Source organism: Periplaneta americana, chromosome 7 (genome assembly GCF_040183065.1).
Source record: "Periplaneta americana isolate PAMFEO1 chromosome 7, P.americana_PAMFEO1_priV1, whole genome shotgun sequence".
Classification (NCBI taxonomy): domain Eukaryota; kingdom Metazoa; phylum Arthropoda; class Insecta; order Blattodea; family Blattidae; genus Periplaneta; species Periplaneta americana.
The window spans coordinates 86,929,565-86,949,144 of record NC_091123.1 but is presented as its reverse complement, the minus strand read 5'-3'; the positions used below and the strand labels follow the sequence as shown (position 1 = coordinate 86,949,144).

General features: G+C 37.8%; 1 protein-coding gene across 5 annotated transcripts in view; it reads right to left on the bottom strand.

Annotated features, from left to right (window-relative positions):
- LOC138703260 (uncharacterized) overlaps window positions 1-19,580 on the bottom strand; it is a 64,647-nt gene that overhangs the window by 16,095 nt on the left and 28,972 nt on the right. The window contains exon 1 of one of the 5 annotated variants that reach the window (XR_011333020.1): window positions 12,290-12,446. The exons of the other annotated variants lie outside the window; for them this stretch is intronic. The gene's annotated coding sequence lies outside the window, so the exon portion shown is untranslated. Of the gene's footprint in view, window positions 1-12,289; window positions 12,447-19,580 lie in introns of those variants that run through there. 5 annotated transcript variants of the gene reach the window in all.

Sequence of the window (19,580 nt, the reverse complement as noted above, 5' to 3'; positions counted from 1 at the left end):
CCACAAAAAATTAGAGAGGTCTGACTAAAATTCTATGAGATATGTGTACCTAACTGATGAACCATGCATAAGAATTTATTTTCTAATTACCTTATTTGGGGACATCCTATAAACATTCTATTGGAGATAAGTGATTTAATTTTTCATGAAAAGATAATATAAACATTGTTTAATGCATGGTATAAATTTCATAAACCTGTGACATAGGAATGCTTCAGTAGAGCCTATATGTTATTTGCTAGTTCAAGAGCTAAAATAGGCACTCGTCACGTCCCAGTACCCTTAAGTGTCTTGCCTTTAAAATGTAAGGCATGTTGTAGTTTATCTTAAGCATTCTCAGGCACATGCGTGCATTCCGAATTATATTTAATTATTGTAAGTTAATCGAAAAAATACAATTACTTTTAATCACGAATTACATTAGAAACGATTAAGAAAGTCCGTAACGAGAATCAAACAAGATACATACTTTTCAACTGTATCTCTGTTAATGAAGGTGTGAAGCATTATTGGTGATGGACATCACTGAAACAACTTTCGCCATTGTTTCATAATATAATTTCAAATGTTCATATCTGCAGTTCGTTATCTGAGACCTCTCTATATTCAATGAACTATTGCATTGTTGCTCACAAGGGAACCTTCTATCATGGTGAATTGAAAAGGCGGTAATGCCGTATATTTTTGTAAAGAGGAGGCAAAAGTAAGTCAGCAGGTAAATTTTTCCGCCTGAGCTCCAAAGGAACAAAAGTTATGGGACTGTAAATTTAACATGACAGTCTGTGGGAAGTGACTCAATGTGCGCACTTAAAGGTTAAAATGAAGTTGTTCTTAAGTCACTGCATTGCAAACGAGATATTGCAGTTGTTGTGCGTTTTAAATAATACTGCGTATTATCGCTAGGATGCGATCACCTACTTTTATTACGGGAAGGTAAGTCTTTCTCGAGCTAATTCTGGTGTTACAGCTAATCTTAAGTTTCATTTGTGCCATATACAAAACGGATCCGAAAGTTGTGGTTCAGATGCTGGTGCGCGAGTTTGGCACTAGTGACGCTAAACCGTCAGTCGTATTCATCCGGATGTTTCATCAGTTGAAGAATGAAGGACGAACAGGGGGCCGTGGAAACGTACACATCAATCATATTGTTGAAACACCAGATTTGGACGTGGAAGATGGGCAGCAAGATTATGGTGACATAGAAGGCGAACTAATGACGAGACGCCAAAAAGACGGCCAGAAAGCAGAGGACGCTGAAGAGACTGAGACATCGCGTCGTCGCAAATCAGCACGTCTTCTTACGTCCCTCTCCTGAAAGAATCAAAACGTAGTCGACGACGATTACAAGCAGTAATCGCTCGACTATACGAACGACACAGTCAGCGGAAAGAGACGATCCTTCACCTCTGCAAAAAAAAATCGATTCCTTCTCATCACATGGAAGATGCTTTACGATAACGATGCAAAAGTGAAGAAGAAGAAGAAGAAGAAGAAGAAGAAGAAAAAGAAACCTAGAATGGCAGATATTAATGCCATGGTTCTGCAACATTTCAAAGAAATGTCAAGTACGAACGCTGTCATACATGACAGAACTATCAGGCTTTGGGGCATACAAGTGAAGGCTCAAATGAGGGGCCCGAGATCAAAATGGGCTATGTGACCTTTTTTCGGAAATTGAGTTATTGACGTCATTGGCAAGTTTGGGTTGAAGACTTTCAGCAGTGAAAAGTTCAATTTCAAAGTGGTTTATTTTAGACGTGTAAATGCATGGAGAAAATCAGTACATAGATCAAAATGGGATATGTTATTATTAATGAATTAATCAAAATGGGATATGTGATTCGTTATTTTCATCAGAACAAAATGGGCCATATTTCATAGTGTTGCGTTATATTTCCAGAGCACATGAAACATAATGGTCTATGTGTGCCAAAGCTTGTGTTTTTAGTTCTGCCGCCAGATTTTTCAGAAAACTAACATGGTTGAGATCTTAGTTACACAGTAATTATACGTATTCATTTATGTTCTAATTTATAAGGTAAGGACTGTACTGCTATATAAAATTTTGTTGTAATTTAACGTAATAGGCATCATTTTATGAATTATTGCTACTAAAATATTACGTCTTTTATCTTTATGGAATCTTTAGTAAAATATTATTTTATAGTTTTATGGTTAGGTGTTGGACACAACAGCTTTACATTTATTGCGACAATGGACGGCTTCTCGACTATGGGACATCTACAGCCTGTTGAAGGGGGGAGGAAGAGGATAGCAAATCCACAACAATGGAAAAGACTGAAGGAAAAGAATGTTAGGTACGAATAAATTACGTGAAATTGCGCATTATTTAAAAACTTAGTCTTATTATATCGCGTTTATGAAATGTATAGTCTACACATGCATTGAAATTTATGTAATAATAATAATAATAATAATAATAATAATAATAATAATAATAATAATAATGTAATATATTATAAAGTTAAAGAACGTGAAATATAAAAGTAATAATTTCTGTAAAGGGAAAAATTTGTATTTTCTAGATATTCTCGTATGAGGAGGCCAGTCACACTTCCTGCTTGTAAGCATGCACAGAGAAAACTAGAATGTTTCAGGATCACTCCTTCTGATGCTTCATACTTCAGCAATCTGTTCTTGAGTAAACCTGATAACAAATCTCAAGATGAGTTCATTTTGAAACATGTTAGTACACAGCCCATCATGAAAGGAAACAAAGGAAAAAAGAATTATTCTGCTTCATTTTTTCATAAGGACAGAAAGCAAGAAGACTATGCAAGTTTGTAAAAAACTATTCCTGGCAATTATTCCAAATATCAGCAATGGACGACTTGGTCGGCTTCTGAAGATTTACCATGAAACAGATAAATGCAGAAAAGAGAATCGTGGTGGAGACAGAAAAGAAGGTAAATTCAGACTATGCCGTGAGTCTGTGACAAAGTTTATACGGATGCTGCCTGGCAGGGAAGCCCATTATAGTCGCCAAGGTTCCAAAAAAGTGTATGTAGGAAAGGAGCTAAAATCGATCCGAAACTGCTGGAGATTGTATAATGAAAAATATGCCCCAACAGAACGCTTACCAAGAGTAAAATACGGATTCTTCGAATCTATATTTACTAGAAAATTCAACCTCGCTTTCGGTGTGCCACAAAAAGATGTTTGTTCAACATGTCTGCAAAACAAAGAGATAATCAGATCTGGAAATCAAGACAGAAGATTGCAGGCTATGACTACTCAACGTATTCACCTGTTAAGAGGGAAAAGCTTTTATGAAATCATGAATGAGATGTCTCCAGGCCTTCTCACTTTGATCTTTGACTGTCAGCAGAATTTGGTGCTTCCACGTCTTCCTGATCAAGCAACATATTATGCTAGGCAGTATTACATGTACAATGAAGCAGTAGTTGAGCAGAGACAAGACAAAACGTTGAGACCAGACAATGTATTTTCTTACACATGGATGGAACATGAGTCACCTAAAGGAAGTTCTGAAGTTGCATCTATTATTCATCATAGACTGACATCTACTGATCTGATTGGAATTGAGAAGATTCGTCTAGTCTCAGATGGATGCGGGTCTCAAAACAAAAATTCTATTATGATATCGATGATCTGTTGGTGGTTCTACAATGAAGCTCCATCATCCCTCAAATTTGTGGAGGTTCTATTCCCTGTCGTTGGACACAGTTCTCTACCTTGTGATAGGGTATTCGGAAACGTGGAGAAGCAAATAAAAAAGGAAGAGGTGATTGTGTTGCCAGAAGAATATCATACTAACATTGGGAAGCATGCAACTATAATCAAGGTTGGAAATGAAGAATGTCCAATCCGTGAGTGGAAGGAATTTGCAAAAGACATGATGAAACCGACCAGTGCCCTTCCATTTAAGATCTCAGAAGTTACACGTCTTTTTCTCCGTAGAAAGGGAACAGTCGTCCAATTCAAAGGAGAAGCATGTTTTCGCTTTCAGAGCAATCAGTATTTATCAAATGGACTATGCAAACGAGGGAAATGCTTCCGCGGGGCATCAATGCCCTCTGTATCTAAGAAAGTTGGAAGTATCAATCCATTAAAAATCAGAGACGTAGAAGGATTGCTGCAGAAACATTTTGGATTGTCCTGGGAAGGAGATGCCCGTTTGCAGATATACCTGCAAATCCGCATGGCCGGGAAAGTCCCAGAAAGCGAGGAAGATGGAGAAGAGGACGCAGATGGCCTTGGTACATGCTTTTGTCTTGATAAAGATACTTGTGTACATGTTTGAAGAGTGTTTTTGTTGTAATTTCTGTAATACGTTGTAATTACTATAATAATATTCTAAAAGACTTCCAATTTTGTACTTGTTTTGTAACTAATTTGTAAATACTGGTATTATAAATAAATTTAAATTAATTTGAAAACTTGATTTTAAAAAATCATGTTCAAAAGCATCATTATATCAATTAATATAAAATTAGAGTAACGAATTTCAAAATAAATGCATCAAAATGGGATATCTTAAATTTAATTTTCTTACAAAACAAATATTTGGACACTATGATTTAAATGAACATGGTAGGCATGTTTACTATAGTCGTCTTCATCAATTAGATGCATTCCCGCATTTGTACCAGCATTGTATGAGATGTAGGAAATTTTTGCTGTTTTCTTGAAATTTACTTTTTATGACATAGCCCATTTTGATCTCGGGCGCCTCAAATTGATCCTGACGACCGTCTTAACTTCAGAGCTTCTGACTCGTGGGTATGGAGATTCAAGCAGCGGAATCATACCGTTTCTCGTTCTGTGGCGCATAAAGTGAGTAGAAACTTCGCAGCAAAGAGACAGAGGTGAAGCAGAAATCAGACAGCTTCGTGTCGAAGATGAAGCAGTTGTTCATCAATCGCGGCTTCACTCTTCGCTAGATCCTCAACACTGATCAAAGTCGATTTGAAAAAAGAGATTCACTTCGGACGAACCCTGCGTTTCAAAGGAGGGAAGAAATTTTATCCCACAGTAGTATCAGAGGCTGCGACGACGTACGCCAGTCATTTCCATGGACGGACAAATCTCCTCCCCAATGTATCTTCTGTCAGCCGATTCACAGAAAATGTTTCCTAAAAATAAACTTGCTGACTCGTATAACATCAAATCATCTGCTTCTGATTCAGCGAATATGCGGAAGGCAGAAATGAAGGATATGCTTTCGCAAGTATTTTCGCCCAGAATTTCTTCATTGCATGAAGGTAGATATCCATATTGTTTGCAATTCAGATGCACAACAGCTGAATATCTCGGTTGCAATCCAGTGGCTTCAAAAACAACTTCATTTTAACTTTTAAGTATGCACATTGAGTCACTTCCCACAGACTGCCATGTTAAATTTAAAGTCTCATAACTTTTATCCCTATGGAGATCAGGCGGAAAAATTTCACCTGCTGACTTACTTTTGCTTCCTCTTTCCAAAAATATACGGCATTACCGCCTTTTCAATTCACCATGATAGAAGGTTCCCTTGTCAGTAACACCCGTCGGCCTCGATAGTGTAGTTGGTATAGCATTGGTCTTCTGTGCTCGGGGTTGCGAGTTCGATCCCGGCCCAGGTCGACGGCATTTAAGTGTGTTTAAATGCGACAGGCTCATAACAGTAGCAATAGATTTACTGGCACGTAAAAGAACTCCTGCGGGACAAAATTCCGGCACACTGGTGACGCTGATATAACTTCTGCAGTTGCGAGCGTCGTTAAATGAACCATAACTTAATTTTCCAGTAACACCCAGTAGAGGCGAAACACATTGAGAAGAAACACGTTATGGCAAAAACTCTCTAAACTAAGATCCTCTTGACAATACGGTCTGTTATCAATGGTCAAACAATTGGAAACAAGTTCGAAGTTAAATATGCCATCAAAATTGTACCAAAAAATAAGACTGTCTTTTATAAAATCAAGGTTTGCTATTTTCATTATGAAATACTCATTGCTTCCTTTTATCTTGACTGCGTGAGAGATTAAATTTTTCATCACATGTGACGATCATCTTTAAAAACCGAACATCTAAATGGTTTTGAAGCAAGTGATCGTCGATAGTAAATGCTGACAGTTTTCAGGTGCTTGAATCACTCAGGCGGCTTACCCACGTAGGCCTATACATGTAGGGTATACACACATTCACATATCGACATTCACACATACACACGCACTTACACATACACATATAGATGGATTCAAGTACTGTACTGAAACATGCATTCACGCTTGTAAGCACGCACATGCCCGCAAACAAACACAGTTCCACAAATAGACCCTACACGCTCTCAAACATGTGATGCCTTTACACCAGGCCTGCACAAGGTTTGCGCTCTCCGAATCGGCTCACAGCTCGAGAGCGGAATGCAGATATTGGCTGCGCTCTGTATAAGGGTGGATTGGAAGAAGGGATGATCTCGTACAAAATGCACACAAAAGTAGCCTACTAGTACGAGTGTTCATGAAATGAATTCCCGTTCAGTGTTTACAAAACTATCTTGGACTATTATTAATTAAGAAAGAAATATTTATGATACAGAAGTAATAGAAACTCTATAGCTACTTAAATACACAATATCATTTTGTTATATTTTTATTTATCAGTCGAAAATCGAAAAATCGAAGGAGAATTGGGAGGAAAATTTAAAAGGTACGCAAAACGCGTCCTTGCAAGGGGTTGGGGGCTGTACAAAACTAAATATGTGAGCTCCAAGCCTGTTGGCCACTAGTCTCACTCCGGGTTACGCTGCTCCCCTGAAGGAGCTCTAGAAAATTTTGAAGGGGAAGCCGAAATTGGACGTAACCTCTTAGGTACCACATACGCGAGGGGGGCTGAGATTGATCACTTGATCACGGAACGGGACGAGGAGGAGTTGGCTGGTGTTTGCCGTTAGGATGGCAAGACGCCGTCATCCGTTGTTCGATGACAAAGCATTTGAAGGCCGTCGGAAGAAGCGCCGTGAATTCTAACCTGCAATTTGAGAGGTCCCTGTCCTTTCAATTTGCGACTTATTGAGTGACCTCGTATGTTTAATAGACTATTAATATTATCTGAACTAGGGCATACATAATTTATAATAAAGGTGGAATATATATGGGGAAGGGCATATAGGTCCGTGGCCCATTTCTTATAGGGCTCATCCCGACATTTGTCTTACGCCTGAGGAAAACCACGGAATACCTTAGGCATGATGAGTTGTCTCATATAAGAGACTAGCCAATTTGGCTATTATGTAGGAGGTCATGAGCCTTGTTGATTTGTCTCAATTTCGAGACCAGCCATTTGGCTATATGATGGCTCAATTGCGAAGAGGGGGGAGAGATGTAATTGTTAATTTGGGAGATTCATGGGGATATGAGTGCAGGTCCGTGGCCCATTTCTTTTAGGGCTCATCCCGACATTTGTCTTAGCGCCTTAGGAAAACCACGGAAAAACCTTAGGCAGGATGAGTTGTCTCAATATCAGAGACTAGCCAGTTGGCTCTTAGGTTGAATGACTCTATGAATCGATGGATATATACTAGCCAATTGGCTCTATTAGATTTCCATCGATCAACAAAAGTAGATAATGTTATGGAGGGATTTTGTTTAGCCCAGTTAAGACAATATTTATCAGTACATCAAAACGGGGTTTTATGCTGTTGGCAGCTGAAATAAACAGTACTGATCGTAATGAAACATCAGTTACAGATGTTCGATGTCTGCTTTTATTAAATTTGATAATAGAAAACAGTTGCTCACAAATATAAATGCTGAGCCAAACATAGCAATCATTTCACAGCTAGCTTGATATTATTGCTGAGGTTTAGTCTTGCAAAACTCAACCAGATTAGTAGTATCAATCAAACGGTCTTTAGTCCTTAGGACACATTGAAGATCAATAAGTTCAAGCTGTAAATCTTATGACACTGTTTCAACTGGTGTTGAAGAAATTTATTATGATAACTTTAAACTTCGTTCCAATTAAGACAAGATCTTGGAATCTAGAATTAAATTCATTTTGAATTTCAATTAATATTTGCACATAATCGTTTAACATGGCTTCATCACGAGCAGTTTCTATCGTTGGAAATGAGTCATATTACCTTCCCGAAACTGACTTACGAAAAGTGTAAGTTTACGACTGAAATCCCGTAATTTATTCAACATATCAACAATGAGCTGACCTTTTCCCAGAAGAGGGATATTTAAATTGCTGAAGATCATGTAATAATGCACCTTTAAACTCCTGAACCTTTTTACTGCGATCTTCACCAACAAAACCATCGTATCTCTATGTGTGGACTAGTATTGGCGCATTATATTCTGTTTTCCTCTTTCTTTCAAATTTCTGTGGCAGATAAGTATTGACTCCAGCTGCTGTGAAAAAATAAGCATTTCCCATGCAATATTGAAAGAATTTGCCTGATGATCACTTTTCGGTCTTTTAGATTCCTCCATTATGTAGCCATAGATAGGCAAAGTGAAATAGCTACTGATAATACACACTACTCCAGATAGGTGCGTGGACTATCCTCTACCTATAGGGCTATGTCATTCCGACGTACCTTTCCGGCGAGCTGTTAGACTGCTCTCCCGCTCCGAAGGAGTGGCCGCGCTCAATGAGCGCCGTTTGTGCAGGCCTGCTTTACACATTCAAACACGCATGCTCACTTACTTATGGCTTGTCCACGTCAGTGGTGAGACATTTTGAGTAATGTTGGACAAGCTAGTGTTTTTAAATTAAGTCTTGTTTCTTATTTTTAATTATAATGCAGTAATAATTACAACAGATATATCGGCCATAGAGAATGGAAAAAGTTACACAACGCACAACTACACGCATTGTATTCTTCACCTGACATAATTAGGAACATTAAATCCAGACGTTTGAGATGGGCAGGGCATGTAGCACGTATGGGGGAATCCAGAAATGCATATAGAGTGTCAGTTGGGAGGCCGGAGGGAATAAGACCTTTGGGGAAGCCGAGACGTAGATGGGAGGATAATATTAAAATGGATTTGAGAGTGGTGGGATATGATGGTAGAAAATAGATTAATCTTGCTCAGGATAGAGCCGATGGGGGACTTATGTGAGGGTGGCAATGAACCTCCGGGTTCTCTAAAAGCCATTTGTAAGTAAGTAAGTGAGTAGGTATCGGCATGGCTTACCAAATCCATGGCTTCCCAGATTTCCTGACTTCAATTCTGATTTTTTTTTTTTTTGTGTGTATTCCGCCCTGCTAATAATGTTAACGAACTCCGGGAATGCATTGTTAATGATTGTCAACGCATTAGAGACAAGCCAAGGATATTGGACTGTGTACAAGTGAATATCTTTAAAATTCTTGAAACATGTGATGTACGTGGAAATAGTAATTTTAAAGCACTTATTTATAACAATAAATGATTGCGTTCAATGGCTGAATAAACCTGTGTTCTTGTTTGTCAAATGGTTGTGATAGTAAATATAGATCTAATGAAATATTCCCCTGAAATTATTTTCCTTTCTCCTGAAAAATGAATTACAGTTTTATCGGTTACAACCTTATTCCGGGAGGTCTTCAATTGCCAATGAGGAAACGTGCTGATGCCAGCCTCATCATGAACGGTGGTCATTGAGCACGTTCTCTTCCTCCAGTGCATATCGGATATTATGTTAGCCCAGAGCACCTGTACTGACGAGACTTAATAAAATCCCATAGATTTCGGAAACGGCTTATTTTCAGATACATGTATATTAGGACCTTTTGTTTTGTTTCATTGTCTTCTACAAACCCCTCCAGTTTGTACCTATAAGTATAAAACATTCTGTATGTATTATTTATGAGTGTGTATACATGTCAGTGGTGCGACAAAATCTGGATCATTTAAACATACAACGTGCTTGTATTTTATTGTTCTCTTAAACTAAACCTGTAATCTACATTAATAAGGAATAATATGGAATAAATACTATTTCTTCTTCTACCTACTGTATAATTATTTTTTTCAAAATATATAAGAATCGAACAGAATTACTACCAGAAGTATCGATGGAGTGACGTCAACAGTGCGACTTTGCTGTTTTTCACATTATACTACAAAGCTGCAGAACTGGGCTTACAACCGGTGTTCATTCGACAGGTCAGAGAGCATCCATCAAGGTGACCGATGTTCGAATTTCAACCGGTTACCCCTGATTTTTGCAGGCTATGAGGCTAGACAGAACACTGGCATTTTATGAGTACAAAAACGGAGTAACAATTGAAGGAAATTTACCATGTGTAATTTGAACAATGTATTTGCTTTATATAGGTCTGCAATTGATTGCATAATTTATTACATTTGTCTTCATACCATATTATATAGATGAACAAATGGACACCGGTAACAACAAAGGAAATGAGTGTAATGCATAATATGAAATCTGGTGTGTAAAGAAATGCAAGAATAGAATAAATTACAATAACTTACTAAATAGAAGAGAAAATAAGTACATTAATATATAAGTACATTAATAAGTATATGAATAAGTAACCTTTAAACTTAAAATGTATACATCTAAACAATAGTTGTTAATGCCCTTTAATTACTCTAAGCAAATGCATTATTTCATTAACAAATTATTTTTAAGAAGATATGTTTTGCTCTTGACGATACCAACAGCTGTAATACCTGAATGAATGAATGAATGAATGAATGAATGAATGAATGAATGAATGAATGAATGAATGAATGAATGAATCAACCAATGTATCAATGAATTAATGAGTGAACCAATCAGTGAATCACTGAATCGATCAATGAATCAATCAATGTACCCATGGATGAATGAGTCAATGAATCGATGGATGGATGGATGGATAGATCGATGGAAGACTGATTGATTTATTGATTCATTGTAGTGAGAAAAGGAGAATTAACAGTTAAATAGTAAGGCAACACGATAATAACCGCGTCCTTTCAAGGGCTCTTGGAACTCCTGTATGGCTCAATGTGGTCTGCCTTTGCCATCCACCCGCAAAGAGTGAGAAAACATTTCGAATATTCGTTAAACCGAACCTGAGACATTCCGCGAGACGGAAGAGCTTTGCGAGCTGACTACAGCGTTAGGCGTTTAATAACAATATATAGGCTAATTTCTATTTTTCGTAACCGGTTATGCACGACTCTAACGTATGCATACATGCCTTACATACACACACACATGAATAACGTTCAAGGAGATAGGATTTCGGCTATACACACTGATAGCATGATAATATTACAGTTATTAAGAAACAATTTCCAAACATGATGTATTACTGAAAACATAAGAGAACTCAGAAACCAGAGTGGACAACACATATCAGCCGGATAAAGACCCATGCAAGTAACGAAGGAAATGAACTTGTAGACAATCTAGCAAAGGAAGCAGCTCCAGATGGAGATACTGACACAATCTACGAAAGAGCGCCAAGAAGTTTTGTCCTCCAAGAACAAAGGAATATAATAATAGACAGATGACACATGAAATGGAGTAACACTTCAAAAGAAGCAGTGTGTAAATATTTCTTCCTAAATAAAAAAAAAGTCCTAAAGATAATGGATAACCCAATTTGTATTCGTAACTGGGGAGCTCAGACTACATACTGTATACACCACTTAATTTACGAGAGTAAAATGCTTTAGAAGGAAAGAACATTATGTGTAATTACTAGGCAGAAGATTAATTTTTATAAACACTAAATAAAGCCAAAATAAGCATGTAACTATGCACTAAAATCTTAGAAATATCCACTTACATATGTACTGAAAATTAAAAAATATAAGGTGACTATGGAACGCTGTAGCGCACTTTTAATGAGAGATTCAGTAACTTCTAAATATACGTCTTTTACTTTCAAAAAATGCTGATGACAAATCGATGGCTCAGAACCAGACTGTTCCAAGTCCATTTTACTATTTTTTTTTTTTTCAGGAGAGCTATTTTAAGCTCCTGACATTCAAAGCTTCATGAAACAATATGGAATAGCTTCATAGCAACCTTATGGAGAGAAATATTTATAATTTTGTTCGACAAGAACAAGAAGACAAGAACTGAAACACAATGAAACACAGATTTCTTTCTTATAAAAAGTTGGACTTAGAACAGCCTGGTTCTCAGCCATCGAAATATTAAAATAATTAATGCAACTACTTTGGTTGTAGTTTAAATGGCAGTAAACTTTAAAAGTTTTTCCAGATTTTCTTTGACAAGGAAAAGGTGGTACAATGTACAAGGGATTTAATCCAACTGATTTAAATAAAATATCAATTACCTGCAGTGAAATACATCGGGGGCTTAACGCAAAATCCTATAACAGCCATTTGGAGGTGGACGCAGAATGTGTTGAACGACCTGTGACAGCAGTCTGTGTGACTCGCTATGGAGTTGTTTCCCTTAACACTTTGAGCCCCTCTACGATAAACTTGACCAGATCCGGGATGTGGCGAGATAATATGGAGAACCAAGCAGCTTCGAAATACTCAGCGGCTAATTAGAACATCTTATGTGCGACTTGCACATGTGAACAGTTTGAATGAACTGCTGCTTTCCATTATTCGTGATCAATGTTACGAAATAGACATAGGGCCTACATTATGTACAATGTTGTCCCATTTATCTTCCTTGCCCAAAATAGATTTTTTATTAGGCGCCAAATTAAACATTGTTCTACACAAAAGTTATTTAAGTGAAATGGGGAATTAATACTGTGGGTATATCTTTCTTGGAATCTTGTTAATAAGGAGATACGAGTAATGACGATTTTTTTGATGACATAATATATTTTTTATCAATAAACCATTTAAACTCTTCAGGCTAGTTCAAAAAATGTATCACAATGTACTATTCTAATAAACAGTCCATCGCTGTGGAATAATGGTTAGCGTGTTTGACTGTGAAACGAGTGGGCCGGAGTTCAAAGCTTGATTGAGATTTTTTCCAGGGGTTTTCCTCAACCAAATAAGAGCAAATGCTGGGTAACTTTTAGCACTGGACCCTGGACTCACTTCGCTGGCATTATCACTTTCATCTCATTCAGACGCTATATAACCAGCGAAGAGGGATTATATAGAATGGACACTGAGGGAATTTTCTTGTTTTGTTTTTCTGTGCGCCGGCGTTTAGTTCCACTTTCAAGCGCTAGAGATTAGTGTAATCGAGCACACACTAAGAGTTCCTAAATAATAATTGAATATAAGAGTTGAGACACAGGATCCAAACATCGCCTTCTCTGCTGTATAATCCAGTAACGGCTTTGCTTAAAATTAATTCAAGTTAACAGCTTTTCCTTATTTCTCAGTGATAAACTAGTTGTAATAATTTTTTATGTTTTATATATAATAAATTATATTATAAAATAATATAATACCTTATAAAATTATGTATCAAATTCGTTTAATATAGGCATATGGTTTTACTTCTCGTCAAATCATTACATATTTTAATTGTTGATGGGGGTCAACGTCTCAACTCTCATTATAAAGGAACTCTAGAGTCTACACATTACAGATAATGACAGATTTATTATTTCATCGACCCAATTTATTTTATTTGAGTACATAATGTATCTAGATGTATTAATTGTATGTCTGTTATATTCCGCTGTGTCGACTGCTAGCTGGTGTGATGTCAGCGCCAACTCTAGGGAAAAGACAGAATCTCACGCTCAAGCTGGTTTGAAGGTCATTGAAATCAGTCCTGCTACATCAAAGGTACCGACGCGAAGTGTCCATACTTGTAATTCCCTATACGCTGATATAATCATAGCAGTTGAAAAAGCGTAGTTTTCTGTATGAAGTAGCAATGTGGGTCGGTGTGAAGCGTTGAGGAAGGCCAGATGGCACTGTAATGTTGCTCTTTGTTAAAGCGGCTTTTCTGCTACAGTTCTAGGGAAAGTTCGACCTCCAAATTATTCAGGGAAGCTTCAAACATTGAAATATATCCTGCACATGCAACTTAAAATCCGGTTGTTTCACCGTAAAATCTCCTTGTAAAGGGTTTGACCAAATGGACGCAAGGAACTCCAATAGAATATAAGATAATCCAATCCTATGACAAAGAATTTATAAGGGACTACATCCCTATCGTAAACGGACTGAACAGTTGCATGCAGATCTGTAAAATATTGTACAAGCAGAATAGATTCGACTTGCAGCTTAGAATGTATGAAAGAGTGCCCAACGTCCTTGTAATTCAAGTCAGCAAACAACACCTTTGAACCAATCACCTACAATGTCATGCAACCAAAAGGCTTGTGCACGAATCCATCGCCTGGTTCAGCGCATCCGATGGCTGCTTATACTGCCTACTCATAAGATCACTCTAACAATGGTTTCGCTGAAATGGTACGTGGCAGCGCCAAATATACTATGTTCATCCGTATGTCTGCTACAAAAAAACGTTATACATCTCACTTGACATGTGTCAGAGGAAAAACAATAATTTTATTGTTAGTATGCATCTGAAGTCTGATTAGCGTAACATGTAGCTAATCGGCGAAGTATGCAATGGAGAAAAGGAACTGGCCACCCTACCCTATTATCTCGTGGCCAAGTTGCCTCATAAGTGGTGCCTTATTGGTATCACTTGTGAGGTTCAGAATTGTCTTCGGATAGTTGACTAAACGACGACGACGACGACAACAACAACAACAATAAAAAAAACAGCTACCTATTTTATGCTACTATGACATATTGAAGTGTGTTAGGAATAATAACCATCAGAAACTTGTATCAGAAACTCTTGTGGATAAATTCGTGAAACCTCTACTTAGTAATGTAAGGAAGTTCCACACAGAAAAAGTTTTCGGTTTTATTGTCATTTCAAGAGCAAAGAATATAATGGATTAACAAAGAGGAAGAAGAAGCTATTCGAGTTGCGAAACAAAGTAATATTTTAATCATATACTACAAACATAAGGCATAGAACCTGTATTCACAAGCGACTTCACTGGCTGCCATCTAGCGACAATTTTTTTCTATTCATGTTACAGTTTGACCAATGAATGAGCAGGCAGTATAAGCAGTCATCGGATGCATGGATGCGTTCGAGCAGGCGGTGCTCGAATCACTTACTATTTGTTTGTTTCTTTATGTTGGCAATTGTCTGGATGGAGCTTCTCACTTCTTGCTACGATTAGTGTCCACACTACACTACACATTAGAAACTGAGAACAACAAATCCATAAATTTCGAGACACCACAATAACAAAAGTAGATACCAAACATACTTTCGTTCACACCTGTGGAGTAACGGCTAGCGCGTCTGGCCGCGAAACCAGGTGGCCCGGGTTCGATTCACCTGGTTCGAGTTACCTGGTTGAGGTTTTTCCGAGATTTCCCTCAACCCAATATGAGCAAATGCTGGGTAACTTTTGGTGCTGGACCCAGGACTCATTTCACCATCATTATCACCTTCATATCATTCAGACGCTAAATAACGAGATGTTGATACAGCGTCGTAAAATAACCTATCTAAAAGAACATACTTTCAAAATTTATAGAGAACCCATACATTTTGGCTACCCATAACACTTCGTACAACCACCCAACACAACACAAACATTCTGCATTTTGAGCCATGGTACACGGACTAAACATACCAACGAATCAACATAACAACAATGAAGAAATACAGTAGGGCCTACAACTCCAAAATCTTTCACAGAAAGAATTCATCTCTTTTGGTTCACGAAGGTTACAGCGATGCAGGCACACTAGGAAAAGACCCATAATCACGATAATATCACAAAATAAGTACACAGTGTTATATTTTCCAACAATGTGACCTCCGCGATCTCCAGATTTCAATCCGACTTTTGATTGTGGGGTTACCTTAAAGAACGAGTTTTCCTGACACATTCAACAACCCTACTGCAACTGAAAGATGCCATTTCGCAAGAAATTGCCAATATTCCAAGACATTATCTGCAAAATGCTGTGCATGGTGTCGCAGACAGAATGCCGTACGTTGAACAAGAGAACGGCGGACATCTTCCCAATGTTTTGTAAACCCTGTTGTTTGGCCAACACTGATGTTTTTGTTTTTTTTTTTTTTCCCCTGTTTGAAATATTATAATATTTATAGCGGTTTAATGTCTGAACTGACTTTTGAAATACCCTATATTTCCTGTACAACACTCACCGACAAATTGACTCGCAGATGCTGAATTTAAATGAACAAAATACGTCTTACTGTTAAGCAGAAATCGCTGTACACAGACAGACTAGTACTAAAATTATTATAGATCATGTGGGCTACATAATTCCCTTATAATTTGATTAGTACAGTGCGTACATTTTATCTTCCTCCTCTCGCTTAAGGGACCTGTGTCGTAGCAATGTATAAATTGTGCGCACGCCATTCAAGAACATGCATAGCCGCTGACAGATGGTTGTCTTTATTACAGAGTGCAGTATGGAGTTGAATTTCAGTGCAGTAAGTTTGCTGAGTTCATTTCTCTGTTCGTGTTTATTGTTTGAGTCATGGTTCAAAGATATAATACAGAACAAGGAATTTTCATGTGGTTGGTCCACCTGATAGGTCTATAATTCCTTCAATAGTGAATAAATTCAGAACAACAGCATCAGTGTTGGACGAGAAAAGGAAACGAAGGCGCCATATTTTAACTGAGGAAAAGTTGGATGATAGCGATGCTCGATTAGAACAATCGCCGCGAAATTCTCTCATGAAGTTAGCACACCAAACTGGGGTCAGCCTACATCAGCACATAATATGACAAGATTACTAAAATTTAAGTTACAGAGGTGCACGTCCTAGAGTTCAGTCACCTACATAGGAGAATCAATTCTTGAAACTGGTTTATTCACTCTGTACATGACGGACATTTAGACCCACAATTTGTCATCTTTAGTGGTGAGGCGTGGTTTCACTGCACGGAACGTGTTAACACTCAAAATAATTGGTACTGGTCAGTAGTACGATTTGTTAATGAACGTCCATTACATGGTCCTAATATCGATGCATGGTGTGAAATAAGTGCCCTATTTTTTTCATGAAACAATGCTGACAGGTACAAAACCCTAATTTGTATCAGTTTTTTCCTCAATTAACTGAAGAAGAACGAATGTGCAGCGTGTTTGAGCAAGACGAAGCTGGAGCCTATATAGCCCGAACTTTATCGCTTGCGATTGCTGATGTGTTCGATGAGAGGGTGATTGGTATAGCCTTGTGGCCTGTTCGATGCCCAGACGACGCCCTGCGAATTTTTTATGGGACAGTTTAAAAGACAGAGTCTACAAATAAAATCCACGGACATTGGATGAAGTGTAGAACAACATACGGCAAGAAATAGCCAACATTTCGGAAGATGAGCTGCAACGTGTGAACCAAAACGTGTTTAGGTATTACAACGCCTGCTTCATAGCAAATGGGAACACTTACAACATCGTCTTTGGAAAAGGTAAGCACGTTTTCTAAATTGGTACTTCACTGGTCGCGCAGTGTGCGGTGTTGTGTCATTGAGCTCTACGGTTGTGTTATAGCCCAGATCACATACAGATTGCTCATTCCTACGTTAAAATCGCTTGCACTTTGAAGAGAACAACCGCCAGGATCACCACTCGTCCGCCGTAACCGAACACGAGATGGCAGTACAGTTGCTAATGCAATTCAAATGGGAGTTATGACGTGACTCCTTATGTAACAACTAGATGGCAGCGTAGTAAACCTGACAAAAGTTGTTACCGTCAAAACCTATAACGCCGAGCAATCTGGGTATATTATGATCATTCTAGGGTTATAACTACGTTGTGTATTGCCGCTTGAACTCCACTTCTTCGACCGGAGGAATATAAAATATATGCACTGTAGATACCGAATAGGCTCTGAATAAAAGCAGTCCAGTAGTTTAGTAGGAATAGCTGTACACACAGACTAGTACTTAGATTTCCTACAGCTGTACACACAGACTAGTACTTAGATTTGCTATTATATTTCGCGTATTATACACCATTCCCTGATAAATTGAATCGTAGATACTGAATATGACCAAAATCCGTCCGTCCAGTAGTTTAGTAGAAGTCGCTGTACACAAACAGTCTAATACTAGAATTATGTTATTTAATGTAAATCATTATATGATAAATGCACAGGTTACATAACAAGAATTAAAATTCCTAAAATATTTTAGCAAACATCGTTGTGCGCATACAGATCAGTACTGAAATATTACATTTCATATTCATTATTCCCTGATAAAGTTTCTCGTAATTATATAGGGTGAGGCAAAAGTTTCCATACAAACCGTGATACAGTGATGTAGCTTTTCTGTTTGCATTTCAGGTAGCCAAGTCATATTAGAGAAATGTCCCTAACAAAGAACAAGCGGATTGATATCACCTTTCTGACAAGGAGTGGTACCACCCACCCTGTAGCGCAGACTTTTAATGAGACGTACGAAACGCAAATTACCCACGACACCGTGGCCAAACTGATCACCAGATCTCACTCCCATGGATTTTGTCTCATCCTGTATATTCCATCCAGGTTGTTAGCACAAATCTGTGTACACACAGAGACAGATACAAATATAAACAGAATGTCGGAAAACACCTTGTCGTAATCACTGATGCAGAAACTTGTATTTCCTGACATATCTCAAAACGGGTTGTATTCGTTTTTGCAACAAGAAATTTCTTACACAGTCTATTTTAACTCGTTACTGAGAATGTAATATTTTGAAATTGAGATGTAATGTACAATATTATTAACTTTATGTTTTTTCAACGTCCTATCATATATCGTATACTTTATTTTGAATTAAATATAACAGTTATCAGAAAGATATGCTTAACGTTATATGGGAATTATAAATTGACTTTGCTCATAATATGCAATTACGATAAGTTTATATCAACCGGTGTATATACAATCTCTCATTTATATTCCACTGTGACAGCCATTAGTTTCTGTTCTTCAATTTAGTTAAGTCTAAGAGTGTAGTCCATTATCATCGAAAGTAAAGCTCTCGCGCCTGCATTAATGACAGCCTGAACTGACAGGTGCTCCTTATACGCAGCATTCTGGAGCGGTGTTCTGTCAAGTATATCACGAGCCATGAAGCTTAGGCCTTCGTCAATAAGTTTCTGCACCAAAGACAGCAGATCCTTTCCTGTTGCTATGTGTAATAGAAATTTTTCCATTTAAGTTTTCGACGAAATATTTGCTCCCCAATTTAGAAATGTTTCAACCATGAGACAATATTCTAAACGTGCTGCATATACGATGGGAGATTCACCGTCATTACTTGTAATTAAAGGGTCTGATCCAAGCGACACAGAAAATTACACCAACTGCATGGATCCTGATTGTGCCGCGAAGAACAAGGGAGTACTTCTATTGGAATCTCTGTCCAGTAGGTTTTTCCCAAGATCTATGAAATTTAACGAGGGAAAGAGATCCAGACTTTACCACGTATAAAATGGGCATGCGGTTTGCTTTCTCAATTATATTCTGGTCTGGTCCCCACGATAAGAAAACTTCGATCAGCGAAACTGATGCTGATATTGCCGCGTTAATATCCTGAATTGATCCTGGGAAAGCCA